This window comes from Lissotriton vulgaris, chromosome 7 (genome assembly GCF_964263255.1).
Source record: "Lissotriton vulgaris chromosome 7, aLisVul1.2, whole genome shotgun sequence".
Lineage (NCBI taxonomy): Eukaryota > Metazoa > Chordata > Amphibia > Caudata > Salamandridae > Lissotriton > Lissotriton vulgaris.
The window spans coordinates 1,352,540,463-1,352,557,719 of NC_141695.1; the positions used below are offsets into that span (position 1 = coordinate 1,352,540,463).

The 17,257-nt window shown below is 40.8% G+C and overlaps 1 protein-coding gene across 1 annotated transcript in view; it reads left to right on the plus strand.

Annotated features, from left to right (window-relative positions):
* The first annotated feature begins 1,279 nt into the window (after positions 1 to 1,279).
* The window catches only part of LOC147703682 (perforin-1-like), a 41,237-nt gene continuing 25,259 nt past the window's right edge, over positions 1,280 to 17,257 (plus strand). The window contains exon 1 of the mRNA XM_086932042.1: positions 1,280 to 1,311. The gene's annotated coding sequence lies outside the window, so the exon portion shown is untranslated. The remainder of the gene's footprint in view (positions 1,312 to 17,257) is intronic.

Genomic DNA, 17,257 nt, shown 5'->3' on the forward strand with positions numbered 1-17,257 from the left:
GCACACAAAAGTAGAACATTTTCTACAAACTTTTTTAACTTTTCATGTGTGCTGCACTGTACAGGACATATATAACTTGGAAAGAGGCTAAAAATAGATATACCCATAGTTTCTGACCTGAAAGGGCAGTTTTCCAGTTCAAAATATAAGTTATAAAAACACAGACACCTTTGCACTATGGTGCAAAGGCTTGTGCATGGTTCAAGACAGTTAAATGGTGCACTGGCGCTTGTGGAAAGAGTAGCAGCAGCACCATATCTTACTAAAGATGGTGTTGTCATATTCACCTTCTTTAACGCAAAGCAGCTCAGCAAATTAGGGCTCTGCACTGCTTTGCGTGAAATATTAGTAAATCTGTCTCACCACGTAAATATTCACTCAAGCTATGCATTTGAGACACTTTAGTGAGGCTTCTGCAAGAGAAAGATTAGCAGGGTAGGCCTTCCAGAGCTGCTAAAATGAAGGGATTTGCGCCTGTATTTTAAAGCCTTTTAAAAAAGTAATTTTGCGCCTATCTGTACCCTAGCAAATAATGCCCTGTAGCCTTTTACTTTTAGTTTGGACATACAATTTAAATCAGAACTCTCCTTGTTGCAGCAATAGCGCGGAGATACCCCTTCGGGGGTGTAGTCTGGCGCTTTACAAGAATATAAAATAAATAAATAAATAAATAAAGACCTTGTGGTGTGGATGACTAATTGGTTTAAGAGGCCCCCTCTGGTATCTTGACTTCCCTTGGGGCCTGATGACCTTGGATGGATTTCTGAAATGTGGAGATGATGTCCCTCAGGCGTGGAGCAGAGGACCCGGAACCGCAATTGATAGAGAGGCTGTAATCCTTCTGGATAGCCAAACTGAGATGAAATGGAGGGGGTGTCCAAGACGCGGGCCAGAAGGCAAAACAGAACAAGTAGCAAGACTGAAGATCCTGAAGAAACTCCTCGGGTTGTACTAGTGATTTAAGAAGGCTTGAATCAGAGAGTACCTGTGCCAGTGCTGCATGGAGCTCGGTCCGTATATCAAATACCTAACATATATATTTGTATACGTGCCATAGCAATGTAGATAGATAGTTTGAATTTGAGAAACAGAGACGAGGAAGTGGACAGGCAGGATGTGTTGAAGAGTGTGAAAATAGTGATGAATAAAGATAGACCTCACATGCTGGAAGGTGCGACTGCAGCTATGAAAAGAGGAAGGGGGCAGGCAGAAGCAAGTTGGGAGGAGGGGTCTGTGAAGCCACAAAAAGGAGCGGTGGCTGGGTGGTGTAAGGAGAGCTGTTGAGACCCGCTGACCAGAGGAGAGCAGTGGGTGAGTACTTCAGATCTATTCTGACACTGGGCTCCTGGAAGTGTTGTCAAGGCAGCAGAATTGGGGAGAGGTTGTGGCCTTCGGGCCGGAGCTGTTGACTTTGGAGCTGGGGGAACCAGGTTCGAGTCTGGGCTCAGCATCCTGTGATTCTGGACAAATCACTTACAGCTAGATTCATGAAGCATTTTTGCGGGCGCAAACGATGCGAATCGCAGAATTCGGCCGTTTGCGCCCGCAAAAATGGCATTTGGAATTCATCAATGGGTCATGAACTCGCAATTTGAAAAATCGCAAAAAAATTGCGATTTTTCAAATTGAGATCGCATTTAAGGTATCTCAATTTGAGATTCATTAAATGCTATTCATGAACCATTAATAAATTGCGATTTCGCTATTTTTTGCCGCTATTTACCACGAAGTCTGACTTCGTGGTAAATAGCGAAAACTGAGAAAAATGCACTTTAGTGCATTTTTCTCAGTTGTATGTTACACACGCACATGTCCTTTGGACATGTGTGTGCGCAACATAAGTCTAAATTTACATTTCAGGGGTGTTACAGGGTGACCTTTGGACACCCCTAGCACCCTTGAAATCGCATCCTTATTTGCGATTAGCAAATTGCTAATCGCAAATAAGGAATAACTCCCGATTCATTCGTATGGGCCTAAAAATTCCTTATTTGCGATTAGCAATTTGCTAATCGCAAATAAGGAATGTGTAGGGATCGCAATTTATTTAGCGATTCCTACATGAATCCCCTTTTGCAAGTCCTTAATAGCGATTCCTTAATAATCCCAATTAGGACTCGCAAAACGGGACTTTGATGAATCTAGGGGTAAATCTTCCCGTGCTTACCAAAAATGAACTTGTTGTGTAACACTAGCTGGTGCTCTTGTAGAGCGCTCAAATACCTTCGGTTCGAGTTCGCGCTACATAAATCTGTAAAAAAAAAAAAAGATTCCTAAATCACGCCCTGAAATGGTTCTCTCCTAGTGGCACCCTAGAACGAAAGAAGTACATCAGTCCTTGCCCACGGACACTAGGAAAGGGAGGTTGTTATGTCCAGATCAAGGAGGTCTGCCCCCTTGATTTGATGTGGCAGGATCGTGGTGCCCATCCACTGCGGGCAGAGACGTGTGCACACGTGGGGTCTTGGTAAATTGCACGCTAACTTAACTTAAGGTTTGACTTCTCAGCATTCTGGGAGGTAACTGTGCGGAGCCAGAAAAACGCCCCGCAGGAATATTATTGTATATTCAGCCTGATGAGCGTTTTTACTAAGTTCACTGGTAATTGCCAGGTGTAGTTGTAATGCCAGGAGAGGCGCAGTAACAACATGCACTTCCGTAATTATCTGGCATTGCTGTGCCAGCGTTTTGCTGCAACGGGAGACATGTTTGATGGCAGGTGGAGGTGATGTCTGTGCCGGTTATTCCCCACACTCCAGCCCCATATGTAAACACAGCTAAAATGGCTGTGGGTAACGGTAGTTCTGGGTCACTCACCCCTTTCCTTCACATATCACGACTTAGGTTGTAAAGGGAGCCTTAGTTTAAAAGTATGACAGGGTGAATTGGACGACGCCGGATTCCGGAGGGGGGTTGAAAGGTTACTACTATGTACCGAAGTAGGGGTGCCCTGTGGAGTGAATGGTCCATCTGATTGAACTAATATTGTTAAACTAATAACATCTGTTAATTAAAGCACTTCAAAGCTGCAAGCTAGTGGCAGTAAGATGTACATAGATACTGCATTTTATTATACTGATATTGCAATAGTGAATAAGAAATGAGATTTATCAGAGCTGCTGATATTATTAAATACTAGCAGTAGTCCATGCTTGTATTTTCGTTATTATCTTCTTTACTATACTTCTGACCATTACATTAACTCTGGCTCCCAACTATTCGCAATACAACTGGCCGGAAAATGTGGGGGGCACTGGGGAATGCGTCCTCTTAAAGAAACAAGCATAGACAAAGCCAATAGTTTTGTCTTTTTTTTTTATAAATAAATGTTTTGTATTTTGCTGCATAGAATTCTTGTGTGCTAACACATAGACCGTGACTACCAAATCATTCAGTTTTATGTTGATACCATGGCTAGCTTTCATGTTATCTCAGATAAAGTAGAGTGCATGAGACATTTACCGGTAGATGCATCAACGTTGTCATTAGCGATTCCTTATTTGAGAAAAATAAGGAATCGCAAATAAGGAATCGCAAATGGCAATGCATCATTTCTTTCGCAATTTTATTGAGATTCTGTAAAAATCGCAATTTGTACCGAATCGCAATAAAATTGCGAGTTTCAAATTGCGATTTCGCAATTCCCATTGATTCCTATGGGCCAAAAGGCCCATAGGAATCAATGGGAATTGCGAATTCGCAATTTGGAACTCGCAAAATGTTAATGCATTCCATGGGTGCAGGGGGGGTCCAAAGGAACCCCTCCTGCACCCCTGAAATGTATTTTAAAGTGCATGTTACACACATACATGTCCTAAGGACATGTGTGTCTGTAACATGACAGTGTTTAAAAATGCATCTTTGGGCATTTTGACACATTTATGCAAATTTGCACCCCCTATTTGCGAAATCGCAATTTTATAAATAATCATGCATTGCTTTTAAGGAATCGCAAATTTGCGATTCCTTAAAAGCAATCGCATTTTTGGAATTCGCTAAAAATAGCGATTTTCCAAAAATGCTTGATGCATCCCAGACACCTATTTAGGAAGTGCAAACGGCCGAATTTTGCGATTCGCACCGTTTGCACTTCCTAAATAGGTTGATGCATCTAGGCATTCGAGCTTTAAAAAGATAGCACCGTGAGCACCCACCTTTTGCCTGCTGTGACCAACCATAAAAAGGTGAACGCGTTTTGTTTCCAGCAGTACACCTTAGCGATCTTACCTTGGGTTCTGGAGCAGCATGCTGCCCGGTATAAAGCACTTCATATGGGGAAGTAAGCGCTATACAAATGAAATTACAATACAATTGTGACTGTTGCTAGGTGGTTGTTAATGGTAATAATTTAGTGTAATGGGGGAGGGGGTTGTTTTCTTTGTTATGTACCTTGAGGAAAAAAGAAAGTAACAGTAAAGGTAAATTACATACATTTACAGCTGATGGAGATAATCCCCCATTCTATTATAAGATGAATATTTCTTTGTATTTTTGTACTATAAAAAGATAAGTCCATATATATGTGTATGTATTCATATATATATATATATATATATATATATATATATATATATATATATATATATATATATATATATATATATATATATATATATATATATATATATATATATATATATATATATATATATATATACTCGCACCTAATTTTGTATAACACTGGGGGGGTACATTTATTTCTCCCCAAAAACTGCCCATGGCTCCCTGCAATCCCTCTGATTGAGCCCTTCGATGTGTGTGACAGGCATTCAGATGTACTATACAATTATGTTTTGTTCACTTAAAGAGTATCACTTGCCACAATGCATTAATTCTTATATTTACATGCCTTGATTTTTCTTATAATTTGTCATGGTGACATTAACCATTTTCTACTGATTAATTAGGATGACTTGCAAATAGCAATATTTATTTCATTTCTATGCACACTGTCTCTTTAAAAATGTGGGAAATTCATGGAAGGTCATGTGACCAAGATCTCAGCCGAGATCGAAACGCGTCTTCTTTGTTTGCCTGAATAAACCCGCAATACTTCTTATCGCATACCTGGTGTGGCTTGTCATTTCTGCAAAAATCGGTGGGAATTCTTGTTGAATATATATATATATATATATATATATATATATATATATATATATATATATATATATATATATATATATAATATATATATATATATATATATATATATATATACATTCATTGAAAAAAGCAAAGTTTAAAGTAAAGTTATAGTTAGATGTCATAAAAAGATTATCTTTGTTTAAAAAACAAATGATACATTCATTGATAAAAACAAAGGTTAAAATAGCGCTATAGTTAGGTGAATTTCTCAGTGTCTTCATTACCATTCTAAAGATAAAAAACCCCACAGAAATTCTGCAGTTATAGTTAGTAGACCTAACTATAATTTGTGCTCTACCATTTACTGCTTATGACCTCACATATGACATCATTCATGACATGTTCTATGACATAATTGATGACATCACTAATGACATCACTGATGACATCATCCAAGCTTCTTTTGTACAAATAACTCTTTAAACCTGTATACAATGACTGCTATGAAAGTAAGTGTAAAATACTAATACAAAGTCTTTATTGCTATTGTACATACAACCCTGATAGGTAAAGCAAGCTTATGTTATTTGCAGCATTGACCCTATACCATACACTTCATGGGTATCTGAGTTCATATTGACTATGAACCATAGATGAAAAGGTAACCTATCCTGCACACTGTATTCAATCTGAATACACCTGTTCAGGGACAACCATTTTCCTCCAGATACTCAAGCCTTGTTACTTAACTAATGTCCTACTACAGACAGTCTTTACCTGTGTCAAACCTCTGACAGTCACTTAACCTACATTGAGAAATAAAATGGATATGAGTAAATAACTGGGTACTGTTAACACTGTGTACTCCATGGAGAGAGTTTCTTCTGTACTACACTGTTTGCAGACAGTGAAAATCTCATGAGGAATACAGCACAGAGTTTTTAAAAGTATCTACTAAGAACGTGTACACTCTATGTAAAACATCTGAAGAGCGATTTAAAAATACCCAGGTCTGAAGGTGCTAGAGATCATACTAACCGCAGCCTTAATACTGTGTAGAAAAATGTACTGATAGCCCATCTTCCTAAGCAAAACAAGCACATGTACATAGGCTAGTACCTGTTGCACACAGTCATCTTTGTCAAGTAGAAATTGTCATGCTGAGATGATTCTGTCTAAAAGTGCAAGGCTTCTTACAATACTTAATATGTAGTACATAGAATCTTTGCTCTGCTGGAATCTTTTTCTGCATTAACAAAAAATTGTGTGAGACATAATGAACACAAGTCAACTGTCACCTGGACACAGAGTTACTCTTCAAAACAATGATTCAGAACGTGCTCTATACCTCTTCACACCTATGGTGCATCAACAGCACATGCGTTTTATAAACACTTACACCAATTATCTGAACACAGGTGGTTCAAAATAATGTAGAAAACTATTATGGCAGTTATCCGCCACTATGTAAACTATAAAGCAAACCAGCAAATTCATTGGATGATGTCATCAGTGATGTCATTTGAAATGTCATGAGTGGTCAGTCTGTCAGTCAGTATAACTTTATTTCACAGATAAAGTATCAACATAAAAATTATTCTGCAAACATACATTCATCAATAGAGATTTGGGCTGACATATAGCTAAAATATAGGTTAAAACAACAATTGTGGTTTTAAGGACAAAAAAGAAAAAAGTTTTAAGAAACATTTCAGTAATTCATATATATGTAAACAGATTTCCAAAAGAGCCAGTTTTTTAATTACATTTTAAAATCTGGTAATAAATTCAACTTCCTTCTATTTAAAACAGATAAAAAAAAGCAGCCAGAGAGAAACATGTAAAAGGGTCTGGTAATGACAGAAGATAATATAGGGCTACACGACATTGTCTAAAATTATTTTTCCTGATAAGAGGGACATAAATCTTTTACTTTGAGTTTCGTAAAATGTACAGAAAAATAAAAAATGCAGGTCATTCTGAGACGGTCTCTTATCACAAGGGCAAGGTGGAAGTGCACTAACCACATAAATGTTGGACGGGTAGGCTTGCATAAGAGAAATATAATTTAGGCAAAATATCACTAAGATGTATCTGTGTTGGGGATGCGGCACAAATGTTAGATATGAGGCCTTAGTGTTAATTATGATAGGTACTGTTTGATGGTGTCTTACAGTAGACAATTTGTGGTTAGAATCATCCTTCTTTGAATTAAAATAAGATAATAAGCGAGTCTTCAGTTCCCTTTTAGTTAATGACATGTACAGTTTCGGATCCTCATAAAAGTTTTGTAGGTCAACGGCTTGCAAGGTATTCCTAATATATTTTAGCCAGTTTATTTTTCTTACACCATCTAAATTCAGAGAATTGTTTATAATAGCTCTAGTTAATGGGAGAGTTTCTTTTCGCCATACTGAATGCCACATCAGAAAAGGAGTGATCCAAACTTTGTCAGTAATATAGGGAACTCTCAGCTCCATGTGGCAGATATAATTAGAGCAAGATTGAGGAAGAGATATCACATTTTTCAAAAACCATCCTCTCTATAAGCTGTAATTTAGAGATGTCAGATATATCCCAAACGGCTGCACCATAAGATGCAGCAGATAATGTTTTGCCTCATAGACCTTTTTTATTCTTTCAATTGGCTTAGTCCCAATTTTCTTCATAAATTTAAAAAGAGCCCCAATGTTTTTTAACATCAATAGTCCTCTATTGGTGACCATATTTGTCAAATTGCTATCTCTGTCAAACACGATCCCCAAGTATTTAAAAGAATCTACGTGCTCTAACTTTAAGCCTTCAATATACAATCAAGACTGTCTCTGCTGCTTGGACCCTGCCACAAGAACAAAGGATTTAGTGTAATTAATGTTCAGATCCAAATTGTTCATATATTTTCAATACTCCTCTATTAATTGCTGTTACGCATTACCAGTACTTGCAATGAGCGCTGCCTCGTCAGCATAGAGGAGTATCGGGACAGGGGAGGGGTTAATATAGGGAACAACAGTAGTGGAACCTAATAGAGCGGATTTGACGGCATTAGTATACAAAGCAAATAAAAAGGATGTAAGCATGCATCCTTGCCTCTCACCCCTAATAATTCTAAAGTGGTTTGTGCATTCACCATCCTTGCCGAATCTGACGCAGGCCGTGGCTTCTGCATATAAGTCATGGAGAACATTAATTATCTGCATACCAATTCCCATGGCTTCCATGATCAGCCATAATTTAGATTGTGCCACACAGTCGAAGTCTGACGATAAAATCCATAAAGCCAAGGTATAAATGATCATTCTTAGCCGCCATATATTTTCCGATAATTAGATTTAAATTCAAAAATTTATCCACTGTTCCCTTACCTTTTCTTCAGCCACATTGGCTTGGAATTATTAGATTCTTATCCTTGGCCCATTCCTCCAGTCTATTTAAAAGTAGCCGGCCCATTAATTTAGCTGTTGAATCCAATAAAGATATTGGCCTATAATTTTGTGGGACCGACTTGTCCCCTTTTTGTATAGATGGGAATGATAACTGTCTTCTTCCAAGAAGATGGTACACCTGTTTGAGCTATTTTATTAAAAACATTTGTAACAAGTGGAGCCCAAAGTTCTTGATTTTCTAGGAAAAATAAATTGGGACCCCATCAATTGGGACCCCATAATTAAAAGAATCTACGACCTCTAACATAAAGCCTTCAATATACAATCGAGACTGTCTCTGCTGCTTGGACCCTGCCACAAGAACAAAGGATTTAGTGTAATTAATGTTCAGGTCCAAATTGTTCATATATTTTGAATACTCCTCTATTAATTGCTGTTACGCATTACCAGTACTTGCAATGAGCGCTATCGTCAGCGGAGAGGAGTATCGGGACAGGGGAGGAGTTAATATAGGGAACATCTGCAGTGGAACCTAACAGAGTGGATTTGACGGCATTAGTATACAAAGCAAATAAAAAGGATTTAAGCACGCATCCTTGCCTCACACCCCTAATAATTCTAAAGTGGCTCGTGCAGTCACCATCCTTGCCGAATCTGACGCAGGTCGTGGCTTCGGCATATAAGTCACGGAGAACATTAATTATCTGCACCTCGATTCCCATGGCTTCCATGATCAGCTATAATTTAGATTGTGCCACATAGTCAAAGTCTGACGATAAAATCCATAAGGCCAATGATCATCTTCTTAGCCGCCGTATATTTTCCGATAGTTAGATTTAAATTAAAAAATTGGTCCACTGTTCCCTTACCTTTTTTGAAGCCATATTGGCTTTGAATTATTAGATTCTTATCCTTGGCCCATTCCTCCAGTCTATTTAAAAGTAGCCGGACCAATAATTTAGCTGTTGAATCCAATAAAGATATTGGCCTATAATTTTGTGGGATCAACTTGTCCCCTTTTTGTATAGATGGGAATGATAACTGTATTCTTCCAAGAAGATGGTACACCTGATTGAGCTATTTTATTAAAAATATTTGTAAGAAGTGGAGCCCAAAGTTCTTGATTTTCTAGGAAAAAATCAATTGGGACCCCACCTGAACCCGGTGCCTTTAATCTTTTACACTCGCTAAGAGCAAGCTGTGTCATTTCCAGGCTAAAAATAATCTTATCTTCTAAACTAGAAGGCAAAAAAGGCGGTAGCTGGGGGATTAAATTGTGTGTGTTACCAAAGACACCTTCAAAGTGTGCGAATTCATGCCTCCTCATCCACATGAATATCTGTAGTCATCATATTATCATCCCCCAGGAAGGGGGCATTAATTATGGACCAAAAGTCCTGTGAGCTATTTAGTGCTGCAGCCCTTTGCAACTTTTCTGACATCTCATCCTTTGGAAACTTTAGCTTTGTTATCCTTGCTTTTTTGTATGCCTGCTGTAATGTCTTCCCAAGGTTCTGATCTCTGGGTTGTACCTTCAGAGCCATGTGAAGATTTGTAAGTGCTATCACACAATCATTGTCAAACCAAGTGGAGGACTTACGATTCTCTTTGGCTATAGCGTAGCAGATTATGATTAATTTTCAACAGAATTAATTCAAAGGCTAGTGGCATTTCGTTGTTAGTAATTGGGTCGAGACATATCAATATTTCTGATGCCTGCTGCTACTATATTCCCAACAAACTTGGCCGAATCCACCCCAGCTTTCTTTGCAATCAAAGGTTTAATGGCTAATTTAGCAGAAGGTTTATTAATTTGGGTAAAGTAATTTCTGATTGAGTCTGAAACCAAATTATAATCAAGAGTTGAAAAATAAGAAGCAGAAGAGAACGTAAAATCCAACTGACCGTTAACAATATCCTGTGGATTTATCATTATAAGATTAGTCGCTATCAGTAGCCTATTAAAAAGGTCGCAATACTTATTGTGACTAAAATGGGGAACAGAATGGCCCTCTACATCTGTCAGCACACATGCAATTGTGTCAGCACTTTTACAGGGGTGGGCATTAAAATTGCCCATCCAAACTATGGGGCCGATTATGATAGCGGATAATCCGCATCCTCCGGGCCGGCGGAAGCCACCGACAGCCCGGAGGATGCGGATTAACCGCTGCGGACTGAGAAAAGCCAGATTAGGATGGCTGGGGCATCTTTTTTCCGTCCGCCGCTTTTCCGCCGCGGTCGCCTTCCGACCGCGGCGGAAAAGCTCTAACATGGCTGGCGGTGTCTATCAGACACCGTAGCAATATTAGGATGGCGGCGCTCCTATGCCTTTCCACCGCGGCATTTACGCCGTGGAAAGGCATACAGTCATTTCTTTGGGGGCCCGTTGCGGGCCCCCAGGAGTGGAGGGGGGTGGGAGGTGCACATGTGGGGTACCTATGGTACCCCCCTGCCTTTGCGTGCACTAAGCAGCAGGCACCACGCGGTGCCTGCTGCTTCGTGCACGCAAAGGTAAACATGCATTTATTAACATTGCGGCGTGTGCTACTTCAAGCAGCACCCTCAGCAATGTTAAACATACAGGATGTGACCGCCAGGGTGGCGGTCACATCCTAATTCACACGGAGGGACCGCCGCTGCCCCTGCGGACGTTCCCTCTTCCTCTGGGGTGGCGGATGGACGCAGGTTCGTCCGCCATCCTAATAGGCCCCTTAGTCACTAGATTTGTGATATATGTTCTCCAATGTCGCAATTTATTTTTAAGAGGAGCCAAGATTTCTGCTTGATTGGTACCGAAATGAATATTATATAAATGTATAAGAATCCATGTTCTATCTTTATAATGCTCACAAGGAATGATATCTTATTAAGAAGATGTAATACGATTTTTTTTTTACCTTTAGTGTAAGTGTGTTAGACAACAATGTTAGTAAGCCTCCCCTTGAACGACTGGCATTTGATGGCATAGCAGAAGACTGACCTGAGGGAAATTACTTACTAGCATGCAGAGGGGAGAAGAGGGTGTGTTACTGCTTCTGTGGACTGTTAGCAAGCCTCTGATGAAAGAGCAGGAGCTCTGAAATGCGTCAGGCTATGAAAATGTTTGGGATGAAATGCTGGTTTGAAAGTAAAATTTCTGATGAAACATCCTTTGCTTAGTGCATCTTCAATTTTTGGATGCAGATTTCACAGATTTTCACAATAATTTTGCTGGCCTTCACCCCAAAATACTGATCAGACTGCTACCTTAATGGCCATGTGGCAACTCTGCTTGCAGCATTTCTGTGCTGTCTGCACCCGTTCTGGGTCTCTATTGGCCCGCCTGCCCCCTGCAACCTTTCAGTGCTCCCTAGCTTGCCCTGCAGCCCCCACTTTTAGCACCAACTACATCCAACCCCTCTTTGTTCTCTCTGCCACAACTCTGCAGCATCTCTATGGACCCCCACCCTTTGTGGCACCCATATGTGCCCCACCTCCCCTCCATGTGTCCCTGTTCCCCTGCAGTCCCCCGCTGTGCTACTGCCCCACCTGTAGTCCATGTACTCCACCACCACCACCTGCCCCTGCTACCTGTTTGTGGCTACCACCCCTTATGTGCTGTGCCTCATAGCCCCACAAGAAGCTATGGTATGCCACCCATGCACTGCTCATATGCGCCCTCCCCTCTCCCCCCTGGAAAGCCTCTATGTGCCTTCTCTTCCTCCTATTTGCCCCCTGAAGCTCCTCTGTGTGCCCCTGTCTTGATCCTGCACCCATTCTGTGTGCCACCTCCCAGTATACAGCCCGTCTTTGTCTCCCCCTTCATCGCTTGCATGCCATGCTCTCCTTGTGCCCCTTGCCTCTCAAAAGCCTCGTTGTCTCCCTGCCATCTGTGCAGCCCCTGTTTTGTTGTCATGCCCCTACAACTGCTCTGCATTCTCCTCCTCAACTCTGCACAGACTTGTGTGTCTCTTGTATCTCCAGCAACCCCTCTGGCTGCCCTACATGCCCCTGTTGTGTTATGGTTAACCCTGCAACCCCTTTCATGACTCACTGCTCCAACATGCTGGGCCTCTCTGTGGTCACTGCAACCCTTCAGCCCCTCCTTATGCCACCTTCCCTCACCCCCATGCAAATCCTCTGTGCCCCAGTGTGTGATTTTAACTGGTGGCCACAGGGGAGCCCAATGGCACTTAATTTTGGGGACTGGCAGCTGTTTTTCCTCTATATACTTTAATTCTTTATCCAAAGAAAGAATGAGATAAGCAAAAAAGAACATGCAAGAGTTAGATAATGAGACAGGCAGTGCCTGATGCTGGGCTAATGTGGCATGAGGTGGATTCAAGACTATGCAGCCTTGGTATTTTATCCAGCACCTTGACAGTCGGCCAAGGTGTCATGCGCACTTTAGGTCCTGCCACAACTCCTCCCCCTGTGACGCAGGAAGCCCAGCTCCGCCTGCCTACAAAAAACAAAATGATAATAGCAAAGCTATGATAATTTTATTTTTTGCATTCAACTTGCAGCTGAAGTAGTGGGGCAACGCCCCACCGCCTTAGCAGGGGAGTTGCCATTGGACAAGATCGAAAGTCAGATAACCCACTATTCCGTAGCTCATGCAATGCTGTGGGCAACATAGAATTGTTTAAGCTGCGGGTACCAATGCAAAGGCATGTACCAAAGGATATGTTTGTATGCTTATAACTTCCAAACCGCTCAACGCACGATCAAGGGAGTCGCCAGAAAATGAAAAAATGCCCCCTCCCCATTTGAAACACATCTCAAATCACACCAAGCATGTGAAGTGAGCGAACGTGACCCTCCAGCATCCCCACACACACTGCAATTCTGCCAATGCACTTCAATCCTCAAACATGTCTCAATTATAATAAATCTTTCATTCTGAGGCAGAGGGCAGCTTAAGAGAGAGTAGTTGCAACCTACATTTTCAATCTAACGAGTGCTGGGAGAGACTCCTTGTTTTCAGATCTGAGGACGTAGGGTGAAAAGTAATATTGGAAGTAAGGAAACGGGTTTCATAACATGAGGACAAGAAGGAATCTGGACTAAGAGACCTACTCCAGTGGGTGAATCAAAGAGAACACCTCCATCTCCAAAGGAAGAGCTGTCTCAAAGCATTACATAGACCTACTCCAGTGGGTGAATCAAAGAGAACAGCTCCATCTCCAAAGGAAGAGCTGTCTCAAAGCATTACATAGACCTACTCCAGTGGGTGAATCAAAGAGAACACCTCCATCTCCAAAGGAAGAGCTGTCTCAAAGCATTACATAGACCTACTCCAGGGGATGAATCAAAGAGAACACCTCCATCTCCAAAGGAAGAGCTGGCTCAAAGCATTACATAGACCTACTCCAGTGGGTGAATCAAAGAGACCAACTCCATCTCCAGAGGAAGAGCTGGCTCAAAGCATTACATAGACCTACTCCAGGGGATGAATCAAAGAGACCAACTCCATCTTCAAAGGAAGAGCTGGCTCAAAGCATTACATAGACCTACTCCAGTGGGTGAATCAAAGAGACCAACTCCATCCCTAAAGGAAAACCTGGCTCAAAACATTACATATATGGATATATGCAGGGCTTTGTTTGGGATGAAATAACTGAGGGGTCTCTCTAAAGGGCGTGGCCGATGTACTTACGGGAGTGGCTAAAAAATACATAAGCTAAAAATCTGTGCTTGACATAGTGTGCCGCATGACTGGCTTTCTCTTGCTTCTGTCAGTTCACCCAGATATGTAATACAACAAGTAACATTACAACAACAATAAACCAGGACTATTGAGTTTGTCAATCATTGTTAGTTGCATATGCTAAATAAGCAACAACTATGGCTTCTTTATGTATAGTATTGAAAATGCTTCAAATTATGAGACAGTGAAAGCAGTTTGGCAGTAGCTCCTTTTCCCTCCCAGCAGCAGGCAAGGGGGGTGTTGGATTCCGCCACCCCGAAAACTCATGCCACCCACCAGAATGCCGTCCCCCCCCCCTTGCTATGCCACTGAGTGAAAGAACTATAACAAGTCTTTTTGATTTTATATCAAAGGCAGTGAATGGAGTTACTCCTGCATAGTTCAAAGAAAAAAAAAATCCACCCTGAGGATGACTACACACATGAAGAGCCCATAAGGACCTGTCGCGGCACCTGCTTTTTAGAACTGCTAGTGCTGAGCACCGGCAGGACCCGGACCATTTAAAGTCCTGGATCTACAGCAGATTAAATCACATCTGAATGCATTGCCTCAGCTTAGCTTCTGTGTATATGGCATACACAGAAATAGTATTTTCTAGATTAGTGGTACCATGAGGTCAAAATTCCCCTGAAAAAGGTAGTTGTAGATCGAAATGTTGCTGCAGTGACAGCTTGGGGTAAGTGCTAATTATCTCACCTGCTGGAATCCAATACCCAGGGGTTTCAGAATGTAACTAGTGTAATAAGTAGCACCTAACACAAATTATGCCCTCAAATTCGAACATAACATGCTAACTCTGGTGCTTTCTGTAACAAAATTCACATATTTCAGTTTGAATAATGAATAAAAATACTTTTATTTGATCTGTTAAAATCATAAAAAGAGTGGAACATACCACCATGATGAAAACATAATTCAGATACAAAATAAAAATTGCATTAAAACATTTTTAGTTGTCGTAACCCTCATGTGAAATGGAACCAAAGAACAGCTGAATATTGAAACAGCAATGTAAACATATCCATGCTTTCTGTTGTAATTAAAGTGCTAATGCCAACAAAAAATGGGGAGGGAGCAAAGTTCAGAACTGCTATGCATAATTTTCTATCCAGTTTCATAAGTCACTATAGTTTCCTATCCCGGAACATTTACTGGTACAATCGTGTTCTTACCTAGAGCTTGTCATAGAAAGGAGCTTTGTAAGAAAGGGAGTACAGAAAAAGGTATGAAAAAGACTTAGGCTGGCTACTTTATACCCTTCTGCCAAATTCTTTTTTTGGTGTTTCATTCTTTCCAAGGTTTTGTGCTGTTTCTTTCTTTTCTAGTTCTTGTGCTACTAGTGACAAAAATTTAACGGTGTTGCAAGACAGTTGAACTGAAGAACCGCTGAGGCATTTCATGACGGCCGCTCTGCAAGTCTGGATTTGAGTTTCTCTTAGGATTGGCCTTAAAAGTGACGTCCTACGGTTATGTAATGCCGGACAGATGCATAATAGATGTAGTAGTGTCTCTGCTCCGTTACCACAGAGGCGGCAGTCCAGTGATGGCCAGGTCTGTAGCCATTTTGGAGTGAGATCTTTATTTGAAAAAGAATCCAATGTCAGTAAGGTTAATTTCCGCTTGTAGTGGTCTCTGAAGCATTCTTGCAGATAGGGTTGTGGTTTCATATGCGTATAGGATGGCATCACAACCATGCATGACTTTTACTGACAAATAAGGTTTTATCAGTTTGAAACAATATTTTTTTAATCGATTTGTTTGTGAGTTTTTTTAAAGCAGGGTATGAAAGGGGTGTTTGCCAGGCTTCCTCCAGATTTAAGGTAAGAAGCGCTTGTTTTAAAATCTGGCATATCAAATTTTTGTTCCTATATTGTATTTCTACCTCCTCCCAGCAGTGGTGGGCAAGCGTGTTGTCTTCCGCAGTCCTCATTCGCCAATAATATTTGGCCAGGACACCTTGTCTGGCTTGCGCCTGGTTCGTTAATCCATATTCCAGGCGTATCTGTGCCCGAGAGATGTGTCACGGGATTAGAAACAGTTTTTTAAACAGTCTGGACTGGGCTAGATTTAGCATTTGGGAGTTCTTGGTTTTCAGCATCTCCGAGCCATATGTTATCGCTGGCAAACATTTTGCAACCACTACCTTTAGGAGATGGTTTGTTGAGCTGCCACTTAAGCTTTTCTGTTGAGTTTTGAAAGCAAATGATAGTTGTTTGATTTTTGTGTCGGCATGTTCTAGGTGTTGTTTGAAACTTAAATGACAATCTAAAAGAACCCCCAGATATTTATATACTTCCACCTGCGATAAGATTTTTGAGTTTATCCTCCAGATGAATTTCGGGCATTTTTTTTAGTGCTGGAAAAACATAAAATGTTAGATTTTTTTAGATTGATTATCAGATGTTCTTTTGAAATGTATATTGCTAGTTGAGAGATCAGGCACTGTAGACCAAGCGGAGTTTGAGAGAGTAACACAATGTCGTCCGAATATTGCAGACTTGCTATTGGTGTCTTTCCTAATTTGGGTGAGTCTCCATGAATGAGACTAAGGTTGCTTTCTAAATCAGCCGTGTAGAGGTTGCAAAGACAAGTCGCCAAAATTCATCCTTTCTTTAGCCCATTTTTGTCGGAAATTTCTTGGGTAAATTCCGGCCATCCCCTTTTTTTTATCTGAGCCCAGGTTTGTGAATATAGGATGATGATTGCTTCTAGTAATTTGGGGGAGATTCCCCAAGCTTTCCTTTTAGCCCATAGCTTGGCTCTTGGCATTTTATCAAAGGCTGCTTTAAGATCTCCGAAACATGTGTAGAGGATGTTTGATTTGTCTGTCGCTTTTTTTGCTAAGAGGGTGAGTGCTGAAATATTTGTTAAAGTCCCAATGCCGGCCCTGAACCCAGTCTGTGTTTTCTGGATTAGACTTTTGCAGCTTACCCATGTCTCCAAGTCTGCCAGTAGATTTGTTGCGTAGATCTAAGTCTCTACATCTATAAGGGCTATCAGTCTGTAATTGCTGGGGTCTGAGCGTGTTCCTGACTTATAAATGGGTTGAAAGATGCTGCCTCTCCAAGAGTCAGCAATATTTCCAGTCTCTAAG